The sequence below is a fragment of the Mustela erminea genome, chromosome 3 (assembly GCF_009829155.1).
Source record: "Mustela erminea isolate mMusErm1 chromosome 3, mMusErm1.Pri, whole genome shotgun sequence".
In the NCBI taxonomy this organism is placed as follows: domain Eukaryota; kingdom Metazoa; phylum Chordata; class Mammalia; order Carnivora; family Mustelidae; genus Mustela; species Mustela erminea.
In genome coordinates, this window is record NC_045616.1 from 135,854,708 (window position 1) to 135,867,860 (window position 13,153).

Genomic DNA, 13,153 nt, shown 5'->3' on the forward strand with positions numbered 1-13,153 from the left:
TTGACAGAGAGAGAGACAGCAAGAGAGGGAGCACAAGCAAGGGGAGTGGGAGAGGGAGAAGCAGGCTTCCCCCCAACCCCCAGCAGGGAGCCTTATGTTAGGCTCCCTGGGATCAGAACCTGAGCCAAAGGCAGACGCTTAAGGACTGAGTCACCTAGGCGCCCCTGTCCTTGAAATTAATCTTAAGGAAACTGTGCTAGAGTTTGGGAACAAGTAACCTTTTAGCAGTTTGTATTTTAAAAAGGCCTCTTCCCCTTTTTTCTTTTGGTCACAGGTGATTGTGGGCTGTGTTTACATTTCAAAGACATGATAAGATGTTTAACTTCAAGGAACAATGAAAGAATGTGGGTTTCTGTAAGGCGGTTTCCTAAGGCCAGTAATTTACTAACCTTTTCTGATGAACAGGGGAAGTTTGGGGATTGGTAAGAAATAGAAGAATTTCAAATTGCCTCTAGAACTGACTTTTCTTTTACAAAAGATTTGTAAGATAAGGACAGTTGCTCCCATTTCCTCTGAGAATTGGGTTGTTAATTTAAATGACATCAGAGATTGATCTACCTATCCTACTGCATCATCCTCAACTTGGTTCTTTCCCTCTGGGAACATAATTTTAACTTTAAATATTTTTGGCAGTATTGAATCACCTCCCCCCATCCTCTAGGGTGTAAGACAGGTCCCCCAAGGGTGCAGAGGATATTACGTTCCCCAAATCCAAAGTCACTCCGAAAGACAGCCCAAAGAGAGAACCAACCACCAGGGCTTTGCCAGGCAGGCAGAAAGCCAAAGCCCAGATATGCAAAATGAGACAAGCAAGAAAGCAATAGCTCTCTCTGGGAGAGAAAGTGATGCAGGCTGGCTGAGTCTAAGGACCGAGAAGGGGTTCTGCAGGACCAGTCAAAAGGGTCCTTGGTTTCGAGAGGGACAGAAATCAAACTCATGCAGAAAGGAAGTGAGAGCAGAGTTTACTGACTAGCGTAAGTGATAGAGCGTAGCAGATGGAGCTTCTGGTCGACTCACAAAAGGAACGAGAGAGTCTTATTTTTACTTGGGGTCTGAAGGTTTTATTGAAGACAGTAGTCTGGTCTATGTGTCCTCTCAAGCATCCAGGAATTTGGTCAAAACAAGAACAAGTGCTCAGATGTCCTTTATAAGTCACTTATGCCCTGGAGCCAGGGGTCTTGATGTCAAGGTATCTGGAGTCAGTGGTCTTGGGGAGGGGTACATGATGCCTCTGCCTGGTCATTCCTTAGATGTTATCTATTGTCCTCGAAGACTCCAAAGAAATCATTAACTCCTTTACAAAGGAGTTACAAAGACGACATATATCATCTGAACTATAAGGCCTGTGAAAAGTAGGGGATGCCCATCTGGGAGCCCTTCCTGTGAAGGTAGATATGGGGGTGTCTGTAGGGCCATTGACTTGGAGGAATTTTGTTTACAGTTCTGTACTCTTTTCAGAGTGGAAAAATAATTTAGATTAGAATGAGTACTCAGAGGAGGAAAGAGGGGAGCAGTAGGTATTACGTCAGTCTTATAGTCTCATGTTCCCCCCACATCTTTAATTTTATTAGTCTTTTGTGATGAAACCTTTCAATGGAACTATTTTGGAATCTTGAAACCTTTCGGAGGCGCTTACTTGCCAGTTAAAAGAGGTATCCCATTCAGTGTAATTTGGGAACCCTTTCTTTCAAGTGTACTTCTCAAATGATTTTATCTAATTAAAATGTTTCCCATAATGGTCCCTGTAATTTTAGCTTGTTTTTAGTAAGATTTTGCCATTTTTATAGATAGTCACAGCTCTCTGCATCAGTTTTTAGAAATGAGATAAGCAGGTATCCTGGAAGGTTTCTTTTAGAATTTAAGGATCCCATTAGCTAAGCCTTTATTTACACAAAACAAGACTGGCCAAGAGAAGGCTGTGTGCACCCCCAGCAATTCCCAGCATAGACAAAGTCATCAGACTCCATACACAGAGACTGTGGTTTGGAAATGGGGAAAGAGTAAAGCAGCAAATGCCAGGAAATGCGGAGGGCAGCTGGGGACTGGGGGAGGGATTCCAGTGTGGAACTGTGGACTAAACCAAGGGCTAAGGACAGGTGCTCTGTGAGAGCCATCTGTCAGTCCACACTGACCCATCAACCTTGGACTGGGAAGCCAATTGGGTTGGTAGCTTGAAAGCAAAAAGAGCAGAGCTCAAACCAACAGGGAGTCAGCGACAGCCGGGAGAGATGGTGCAAAAGGGAACTCAAAAGGGTTAGCAAGGCATCATGTTTGTTTCTTACTGTCCCTGAGTGCTGGCAAAAGTTCACTTTGGATCCTATCGCTGACACCAAACCTGTCAAAAACCAAAATTCAACCAAGTAAATCTGAGATCTACTTGGCTTTATTAAATGATTGATGAATCAGGCAGCATCTCATCTAGCAAGTAGAGGGAGTGCCACTGAACAAAGCAAAAGAGAGGTCTTCAGAGGCAGAGGAAGGGTAAAAGGAAGGAAGAAAGGAGTGTATTAACAAGGAATGCATTGCTTTGGCAAGGTTGTCCTCATAAGGGGAGTCAGAGGGGTCTATTAGTGAATTTTCTGATATTCACCAGGAAATTCCATGCTGACTGGTTAAAGCTAACTGGAGTTAGGTTAATACGAAGTCTTGGCTTACTGACTTGGGGTCTTAACCCAAGGGACACCATTTTGGACCTGTGGTTTCCTTTTTATACAGCCTTAAAGCTAGAAAACTAGAGTGTAATCTCATTTTACAGATGGAGAGATAGAGTTCCAGGGAGGTAAAGTGAGTCACATAGATTTCAAAGCTAATTCTAGGCCCAAGGGCAGCAGAAATGTGACAGGAGTTCAGGACATGCCATCCCAATATGTTTTGTTCTACTGATTATTTTGAGCTGTAGGCACTTGAAAAACAGTAAAGGCAGGAAAAGTCTTTCCCCGATTTTCCCCTATCTGCCACAAGACACGTTGTACAAAAGGAACTCAGTTGTCCTCAAGCCCCTCCCTCCCTGTGAATGTCATCAAGGGAGGAAGATTGACTCTTACAACTGGAGAGGAGACTATAAGTTAATGCCATGCCCAGAGTTTGTCACTAACTGTCCTACCTTCCCATCTGGTCTTCGAAGGACCCATTCATCTTTCCCTCCAGTCACTTACTCTCTCCTAAGAGGGCTGCATCCCTCCCTCTTTCCCTATTAAGATGGCATTAATCCTGAATTCTAAAGCCACCTCTGGGGTTTACTCATTTTCCTTGCGGATCTCCTGTGACTACATAAGGCAGAGATGCTAATCTTCTGTTTTTCTCTTGTTATCTCTCTTTCATCACAGGTGTCTCAGTTGAGAACTCAGAAGGGTAGAAGGAAATGATGTTTTTCTCTCCTAAATGGTCTAGATTTAAAAACAAAAAACAAAAAACAAAAAAAACCCAGGGGCACTTGGGTGGCTTAGTGGGTTAAAGCCTCTGCCTTCAGCTAGGGTCATGATCCCAGGGTCCTGGGATCAAGTCTGCATCGGTCTCTCTGCTCAGCAGGGAAGCCTGCTTCCGTTCCTCTCTCTCTGCCTGCCTCTCTGCCTACTTGTGATCTCTGTCTGTCAAATAAATAAAAATCTTAAACAACAACAACAACAAACAACCCTGGTGCATCATTCCTTCCACAGTTCTTCTAGGAGAAACAAGCGCTGTCCTGTCCAGTACAGGAGACTTCTCCCTATTGCGTCTCTGTGCCTGTGGCTCCCACGTGCGGGGCTGTACTGATGAACGGGTGACAAAGGGATGGAATTTAAAATGGCCTTTGCTCTCAGAGGGAGGGACATGGACCGTACTGGGCGTCATGTTGTTTGCCTGGAAGTGGCTTCCCCGTCGCAGGAAGTTTCTTTCCCTTGCCCCCTTCTTCCCTGAATTCCGGGTTCCGATTCCGTGGCATTATTTTTCCTCAAGGTCCTTTCAGTGTCTGCCTAATGAGACCGGTGGTAGCTGAGTGTGTGACTGACACTCGGTATGTACCGCTTGTATTCATCTTCCTGAGAAAGGGCATTGCACAATAAAGGATTGCCAAGGGTAACTGTAGTGGCATTTCTGGGAGCCCCAGCAGCATTCCCAGCAGCTCCGTTCTCCACCCCAGTGGAAGGAAACACCACCCCCCCAACCCCGCTGCCCGCGCCCCCGGGGAACCCGTGGGTGGAGGGAGGCAGGGCTTCGAAAGTAATTAAAATATTCTTATGCAGAGAGACCTTGAGTTCTTTGCTCATTAGACCTCTTTACTTTTTACCCACATACGGTTCTCCTGATTTCCAGGACACAAAGCCAAGTCTGGGCTGGAGGGAAATACTTTTGGAGTAAAATCAAATCAGTTGCAAATGAGTTACAACATCTCAATTGCCTTAATAGATCAAACAAAACTGCACTGTGTACTCCAGGTACCAGAACTGATCCCCCTCAGTGGAGTTCCCCAGCGCAAAAAAATGCAAATCTTTGGCTTGCCTATAGCGAGGTCGGAAGCAATGCCCTTGAGGGCTTAAACAGGAGGCAGTAACTTGGAAGAGAACTTGCTGCGCATGCGGCCTGCCAGGATGGCGTAACTAGCAAGCTAGCTGGAACAGGCTGTCCTGCTTCAGGCCAGAGAATACTTACGTCAGGCCAGAAGTAAGGAAAATGGATTTTTCTAACTTTGTACCCTGTGTATTGCCTGCGTAGATGGTGGGCCAATGAAGCAGGTTTTTTTTGTGTTGGCAGCTCTGTTGGTAGTTCCAGCAAGTCTTGCTGCCCATACCCTCCGCCCTACCAGCTTCTCTCCCTGCTCTGTCTTCAGAGCGGAATTCTGCGTGTTGCACGTAAATGTGCATAGACTAGGCACATGCCTCCGTGTCTCAAGTGAGTCCCTTTGAACATAGCTGGATGGTCCTTCAAATTCAAACTTTAAAAGCAGGCGGACTGACTGGAGATTTATAGAAACGATCTTTCAAATTGGGAAAAAAAAACCCCAAAACCAAAAACTCCGTTTCGTTAATAAATGTGGTTTACTGATTGACATAAAATAAACTTACATACTTAAAGTATACAATTTGATAAGTCTAGACATAGGTATATACCCCTGAACTCATCACCATAATCAAGCTAGTGGGCATAATCATCACGTCCAAGACTTTTCCTCTTGCCCCTTCCTAAGCCAGCCCTCTCCTCTCTTCCTGGGCCCTGGTCACACCGCTCCCACACACTAGGCAACCACAGATCTGCTTTCTTTCCTATGAGAGTTGTCTTCACCTTCTAGAAATTTATATAAATGGAATCACACATGCAAACTCTTTTTTTGTCTGGCTACTTTTACTCTATTTTGAGATTTATTTATGCTGACTGCCTTTTTTACGTCTAATCTTAGATTAATTAATCTTATGTTAATCTTTTATTACTCTTAGAAAATCTCATTTTTGATTCGATTCACACCTCGAGGTAGAAGCTCCCAGAATGAATAGCCTCCTTCTCTGGGCAGTCTGTTCCTGGTGTTTTTCTTTGGCTTTCTCCAGTCTCTTGGCCAAAAGTATAGCATATTTTGCAGGCTCCTCCTTATTTTTCTTAATATGCTATTTCATTTGGGCAATATGCTGACATTTGTGTCGTGTGACTCCGGGAGTAACACGATTTTGAATCTTGATTGCTCTGGGTCTTGGTTTCTTACTGTCTTTGTGCAGGGGCTTTCTCACCACCTACTGGTGGGCATTATCTTCTTTAGAGAGGTTCGAAAGTTTGCGGATTCTGCTAGCTCTTTTGAGTCCCAGGCGGCAGGGCACAGTAATATCAGTGTGTCCAGAAATATCCTTCTCTCTCTCTCTCTCTCTCTCTTTTTTTAAATTAACAATAACCAAGTTGAGAACACTAAGATCAACATCCACAGTGCAAACTGGAACAGATTTGTGCTTTTTTTCTTCAGTCTTCCTTGGTCGTAATAGGAATGTCCCTTACATGGTAGCGGGCAGACATAGCCATGGGTTAAGACACCCTGCTTTATGCGGAAGCCTTGTCTGTCATTCCCACCACTGACTGGGACCACACAATCCTTCCATTCTTCGCCCAGAGCATCAGCACCCACTTCTGTGGTCATATCCTTCTCATAAATTTGCATTTATTGTCCCCTTCAATGAGTTTCTGGCAGCCAGTAGCTGGGAAAGAGATGTTCAGCTTCACCCTGAAGCAGACGACCACCTCTGAAGTGCCATGAAAAAGAACCACGTGGAGTGAACCTTGTTAGTGTGTAACTTTCAAAGAATTGGTCTATTTAAAAATTGTTAAATTGATTGGCATAAAGCTGCTCATAATAGTTCCTTATGATTCTTTTACTATCTGTAGAATTTGAGGTAGTCACCTCTGTCATTTCTAATATTATTAATTTTTGTTTTCCCTTTTTCCTCTAATGATTCTGTTTAAAGGTTCTTCAATTTTATTGATATTCTCAAGCAAGCAGCTTTTGGTTTATTGGTTTCTCTGTTATTTTTCCGGTTTTTGGTCATTAATTTTTGCTCTGATATTTATTCCTTCCTTCTTTCTACTTTACTTTAATTCTTTGGTATAATTTGAAATTCTTTTTTAAATTTTTTAGAGTTGAAGTTGAAGTCATTGAGTTGAGAACTTTTTTCTTTCTAATATAGGTAGTTACAACTGTGTATTTATCTCTATGGACTGCTATAGCTACATCCTGCATATTTTGATATTGTTTTTCTTTCTTTTTTTTTTCATTTTAAAATACTTTCTAATTTCTCCTTCAATTCTTTTTTGATCCATTAAGTTATTTAAAAGTTTATTACTTATATACCTTAAATATACACAGTTTTGTGTCAATTATACCTAAATAAAACTGTCAAAAACCTATATTACTTAGTTTCCAAATATTTGGGCATTTTCCAAGTATCTTGCTGTTATTGGTTTAGAATTTAATTTCACTGTGGTCAGAGTAATACTTTGTATGACATGAATCCTCTTAAATTGACAGATTTTATTGCTCAGAATGTGGCCTATGTTCTGTGTGCAAATGAAAAGAATATGTACACTGTTGTGTGGAATGTTCTAGAAATGTTAGGTCAAGCTGACAGTGTTGTTCAAGATGTCTGTATCTTAACTGATTTTCTGTCTACTTTTTCTAGTAGAATTATTAAGAGATGGATATTATTGAAAGATAGATATTAAAATCCGTATTTATAGCTCTAGATTTGAAAAATTTGTTCTAAAGTTCCATCAAATTGTGTTTCATGCATTTTTGAAGTTCTGTTATTAGATAAAACATTTTTGGGATTGTTATGTCCTCCAGAGGAATTGACAGATTCCTTTATCATTCCATAATGAGCTTCTCTATCCCTGGCAATATTCTTTACTCTAAAATCTGTCTCATATTAAAAGAGTCACTCTAGTTTTATTCTGATTAGTGTTAGCATGGCACATCTTTCCTCATCTATATTAGTTTCCTATTGCTGCTGTAACAAATGACTATAAACTTAGTGACTTTAAACAACACCAATTTGTTATTTTATAGTTCCGGGTTTGAAGCCCGAAATTGATCTCCTTAGGTTGAAGTCAAGGTGTCATCAGGGTTCGTTCCTTCTGGAGGCTGTAGGAAAGAATCCATTTCCTTGCCTTTTCTAGTTTCTAGAAGCCTTGGCTCATGGCTTCTTCCTCCATCTTTACAGCCAACAGCATAGTGTCATTACATCCTCTTAGTCATCTCTGTTTCCACTGTCACATGGCTTTCTCTTGTTCTGACCTTCCTGTCTCTCTCTTATAAGGACTCTCATGATTACAGTAGGTCCACATGGAAATTTTGTCATCTCAAGATCCTTAATAACATGAGTGGGATCCCTTTTGCCATATAAGGTAATGTGTTCATAGGTTCCAGGGATTAGGATGTGGATATTTTCCAGGGGACTATTTTTTAGCCTACCAAACCATTCTTTTCCTTTTAACCTGTTAGTTTCTTATATTTAAAGTGTTTATGGTAGGAAGCAAGTGCTTTTTCAAAAATCCTCTTAATTACAGTGTTTAGGCTATTCATGTTTAATATGACTATTGATAAAGGTGAATTTAAATCTTCACTTTGCTTTGTGTTTGCTCTTTGTCTCATCTGTTCTTTGTTCTCTTTTTCTTCTTTTGTGCCTTTAGTCTGCTATAATAAAATGCCACAGACTGGGGTGCCTAGGTGGCTCGGTGGGCTAAAGCCTCTGCCTTCAGCTCGGGTCCTGGGATTGAGCCCCGCATCGGGCTCCCTGCTCGGTGGGGGACTTGCTTCCCCTTCTCTCGCTCTGCCTGCCTCTCTGCCTACTTGTGATCTCTGTCTGTCAAATAAATAAATAAATAAATAAAATCTTAAAAAAAAAAATGCCACAGACTGAGTGGCTTAAAAATAATAGAAATTTACTTCCAGTGATTCTGGAGACTAGAAGTCCAAAATAGGGTACTTGCATGATTGGGTGAAAGCACTCTTCTCGGTTGCAGACTTCTGTTTGTGTCCTTACCCAATAGAAGTAGATGGGGATATCTCAAAAGTCTCTTTTCTAAGGGCACCAATCCCATTCATGAAGGCTCTGTCACCATGATCTAATCACATCTCAAAGGCCCAACTCCCAATGCCATTACTTGGATGTTAGGATTTCAACATATGAAGTATGAAGGGATAATTCAGACCATATCATGTGCTGCTTTTGGATTAAGTATTTTTGATGATTCCATTTCATCTCTGTTTTTGGATAATTGCTGTAACTCTGTTGTATTTTTTAGTGGTTGCTTTGTGTTTAATAGTAAACATCTTTAACTTATCATAATATATGCTCATGTGATATATAATTTCAAATATATTAGAACCTTATTATGATATACTTTCATTTTTTCCTCTTAACCTCTGTGCTATTATTATTTACATTCTATTTTTATATACATTATAAGCTTCACGATATTTTTTCTTTAAAGTCAATTATCATTCCAAAAGATTTAAACAATAAGGAAAACATCTGATTTATATTTACATAGTTATACTTTCTGGTGCTCTTTATATCCAGATTTCTAATGATAAAATTTTCTATCTGCCTGAGTTACTTTATCTGATGTTTCTTATAGTTGTGGTCTGCTAGTAATGTCTTCTTTCAGCTTTTATATATTTAAAAAAACAATTATTTCACATTTTTTTTAAAAAAAGATTTTATTTACTTTAGAGAGAGTGCAAGAGCAGGGGGAGGGGCAAGGAAAGAGAGGCAGAGAATCCCAAGCAGACTCTGCACTGAGTGAGGAGCCCAGATGGGGGCTCAGTTCCACTACCCATGAGATCATGACCTCAGCCAAAATCACAAGTCAGACACTTAACTGACTGAGCTACCCAGTCACCCTAATTATTTCATATTTTTTAAAAAAGATATTTTTGCTGGATATAGAATTCCATTTCAGTACTTGGAATATGTGCTCTAGTCCCTTCTAACTTGCATTCTTTTCACTGGGAGTGTGCTATAATTATCTGGTAAATTATCTTTATTTATTTATTTATTTATTTATTTATTTATTTTTGCATATTATAACTTTGGTAATAGGCCACATAATGACCTCCCTGTTTGTTTTTAAGATTTTCTCTTTATCACTGGAATCTCTTTATTAATGCAATCTCATTGTGGGGTACTTCAGTTTTCTTCATGTTTCTAATATTGGATTTTGCTGAATGTCTTAGAGCTGTGAGTTTATAGTTTTCATTAAATTCCTGACCATTATTTCTATTATTATTATTATTATCTCCTTTTCCTACTTCAGGAACTCCAATCACCTATGTAACAGACCATTTGAAGTTGGCCTGGATCTCACTGATGCTCTCTTCATCTTTCTCTTCAGTCTCTTCTGTTTTTCATTTTGAATACTTTTGTTACGGTATCACTAAGCTTACTAATCTAACAGTATGATTCTTTCGGGTCTTGCTTTTAGATTTTGTTAGGCAGGACCAGAAAGCTTTTAGTCTAGAACTAATTTTCACCCATTATGAAGGTAAAACTTGAATATATGCTAATAGCCCTGAACTGTGAGGTTTTCTTCTCTGGTTTGTGGAACCAGGGACTGTTTCTTGGCAATGTATGACCTTTGGTCTAATCTCATTGGGTATCCCCACCACCCTGACCTCAGCGGGCCTGAGGTAATTTCCTGATACACAAATGTTGTTCAGCACTCAGTCAAAGACTTATGGTGGGTTATCTGCTGATCTCAAGAGCTCCTCATTAAGCCCTGTTCTTTCCAGTACTCTCCTATGCAAACTCTACCCATTTTGGTCTCCTCAGACTCTCAGCTATGTCTCTTCAACTCACAGATGATGCTGGTTCCAGCTAATTTTTCCTTCTTCTTCCACATCCTGAGAACTTCTCTAAGTAGTAAGGTGGGACAATTGCAGATTCATTTTATTTTTTTCTCCTCTTTTAGTGTTCACTGTGTTTTATTACCTGCTGTTCAATGTCTTGAAAACCATTGTGTCATCATTTTATCTGGCTTTTTAGTTGTTTCAGCTGGAAGAGTAATTTAGTTCATGAGATTTCATTTCAGTTCATGGTAGAAGTTCTGCAACACTTCACTTAATTTTTTTTTAAACTCAGTGTTTATTTAAGTAGGAATTCCACTATTATATTTTAAGTGTTTATGTATTTCTTTCATTAAGGGATTTGACAGAGAATTGGGTGGCTAGAACATGAGAGGTAAAATAAAAGATACCATTTCCCAAAATGCCAATGAAGTGCCTCTGAAATGAGAATGGAAGTCAATTGGAAACTAGAATATTCTTTATAAGAATTGATGTACTCGTCTACATTTATCCACCTATTATGTAAATATTGATAGACAATTATTCAATTCTCATGTTTCTGCATTTCTGACCTTTGTTTTAGACTATCTTCTCAAAGATTTTTATATAGCAAGTGTCTTGAAAGATAGAGATAGAATCTTCTAGAACAAAAGACAAGATTGCCTATAAACCTCGTATAAAAAAGATTTCTCCCACTAGAGCCAAGGTCAGGCTTTTTGCTTTGTTTCCTTTTTGGCCATTATAAAAGATTCAGGTTCTATAAACTTTCCTGTAAAACAACCCCCTATGTGTGTGGGTGTCACTTGGTTCTCTTCTCATTGCCTTGTAGGAATTTGGGCTTGAGGAACTGGCACCAGTATTCTGATGTTTATGCTGTTTGCTGTGCCATGAGTCGTAAAGTCTTGTCTCTGACCCTGGAATCTTGTATCTTCTGCCAGCATCCATGAAATTGTGTAAGGCCAGTTTGTTTGCTTGCTTGCTTACCTCCATACATACCAGATTCTTTATCGTTTTTTTTTTTTTTTTTAAGATTTTATTTATTTATTTGACAGAGAGAGATCACAGTAGACAGAGAGGCAGGCAGAGAGAGAGAGGGGGAAGCAGGTTCCCTGCTGAGCAGAGAGCCCGATGCGGGACTCGATCCCAGGACCCCGGGATCATGACCTGAGCCGAAGGCAGTGGCTTAATCCACTGAGCCACCCAGGCGCCCCTCTTTATCGTTTTGACAGTCATATAGAGCATGTTATACCTAGTCTACAGGCAATTTGACTATGTTTCCTTATACCAACAAGATCCAAACTTACAGAAAGTGGCAGATGTGGAGTTGATGAGGAAGGTATGAGAGGACTCCGAAAGAATGACAGCTATGGTATGACCATGTTCTGTGGCTCATAAGTAAGTAAAGCATTATTCAAACAGCAGGTGGTGTTACTCTAACATACTTATTAAGGAATCTGAGGATATTTGGCATGGAGAAGGGAGGACTTGGCAGGACAATATAGCCATAACCAACTATGGGAAGAGCTTTGAGGTGAAGGGTGGAAATATGTGGTGTGGACAGTTAGTGAGATCTAATCCTCTTTCTAATCTTATGTGGGTACTGCACATATAATCAGATGTGACCCTCAATTAGTAGGAAAGGAACTGCTGCCAAAGAGAAATCTCATGTGCATATCACCAATAGCCATTCTGTTTAGGCTACGAAAGATGAAAATATACAAATATAAAGGGGAGAATCTCCAAACTTGGGCATAGGGCTAAGGAGTGTCCTCTAGTAGTTACTGCTGTCCTTGGCCCCTCTGGCCTTGTCACTGCAGTGCCAGAATTCTAACACCCTAAGACTTCTTTTTTTTTCAGTAGGTGAGAAGTGCCTGAGGCTTTGTTCCATCTTATCCACACAGCAGTCAACAACCATGACCCATGAAAACTGGTGTATGAATGAATCTTCAGCTCCCTCCCCTCTTGGGTTTGGTAACTTCAAAGCACATGTCCTAACTGGCTCTTCGTGTTCCCAAATGGAGTTACGCTCCAGTTATTTACAGCAGAAGGGAGCTCTATCTGGCACTGTTTATTTGTTGCCTTCTTTCTCCTGTCTCATCTCCCATTTTTTTTCCCATTGTTACTGGGATCACCTTCCCCACAAACTCCATGTACTTGACTCCTTTTATCAGGATCTGCAAACAAACTAAACAGGTAAAGGGAAAGGGATATGGACACATTAAAAAAAAGTTCACATTTGATGTACTGTCCCACTACTAATTTGAACATCAAAAAGAAAGTTGATAATCCTCTCTGTGGGGCTCTGAAGCTAAACTCTAATGCAGTTATTGGCAAGAGGAATGGGTTTTTTAAAATGTCCCATAGGACATGTGCCCTTTGAAGGAGAAAAATGCCCTGAAAGTCGTGGTACAATGCATACTCAGGAACATAAAACAGATGTCTTTAAAACCCTATCAGTGAGGCTGCGAGTCCAGAGGGCTGTGATGGCTCCCGCCTTGTGTTTTATTTGCTGGCAAGATATTTTGGATTTACCAGAGCTTCTGGGGTTGCCATAGTATTTGTAAACAAAACTGTGATCAACAAACTCTGGGGTGGTACAATAATGCTAAGGGAAGTTTGGGGGAAGGTAGGGTACTCCTGCTGGGAAAGTCTTGAAAAATGACATCTCGGAAAGGTCATAGAGCACAAAGCAATGGAACTGGCTGCCTTGCTGACTGGAGCAGTCGCACTGATTCTGTTCCCTCCCTCTTTTCCTCTTCCAGCCTCTTCTTAGCAGATGTTTCACTATTCTTCCATAGAGATGGGAAAGAAGTAAAACCATATGAGGAGATTTTCTAGGTGCCACAGAACGTGTGG

The 13,153-nt window shown here is 40.6% G+C and overlaps 1 pseudogene; it reads right to left on the reverse strand.

Annotated features, from left to right (window-relative positions):
- Window positions 1-5,417: 5,417 nt before the first annotated feature.
- Window positions 5,418-11,291, reverse strand: LOC116587254 (annotated as a pseudogene).
- Between the last annotated feature and the right edge of the window lie 1,862 nt (window positions 11,292-13,153).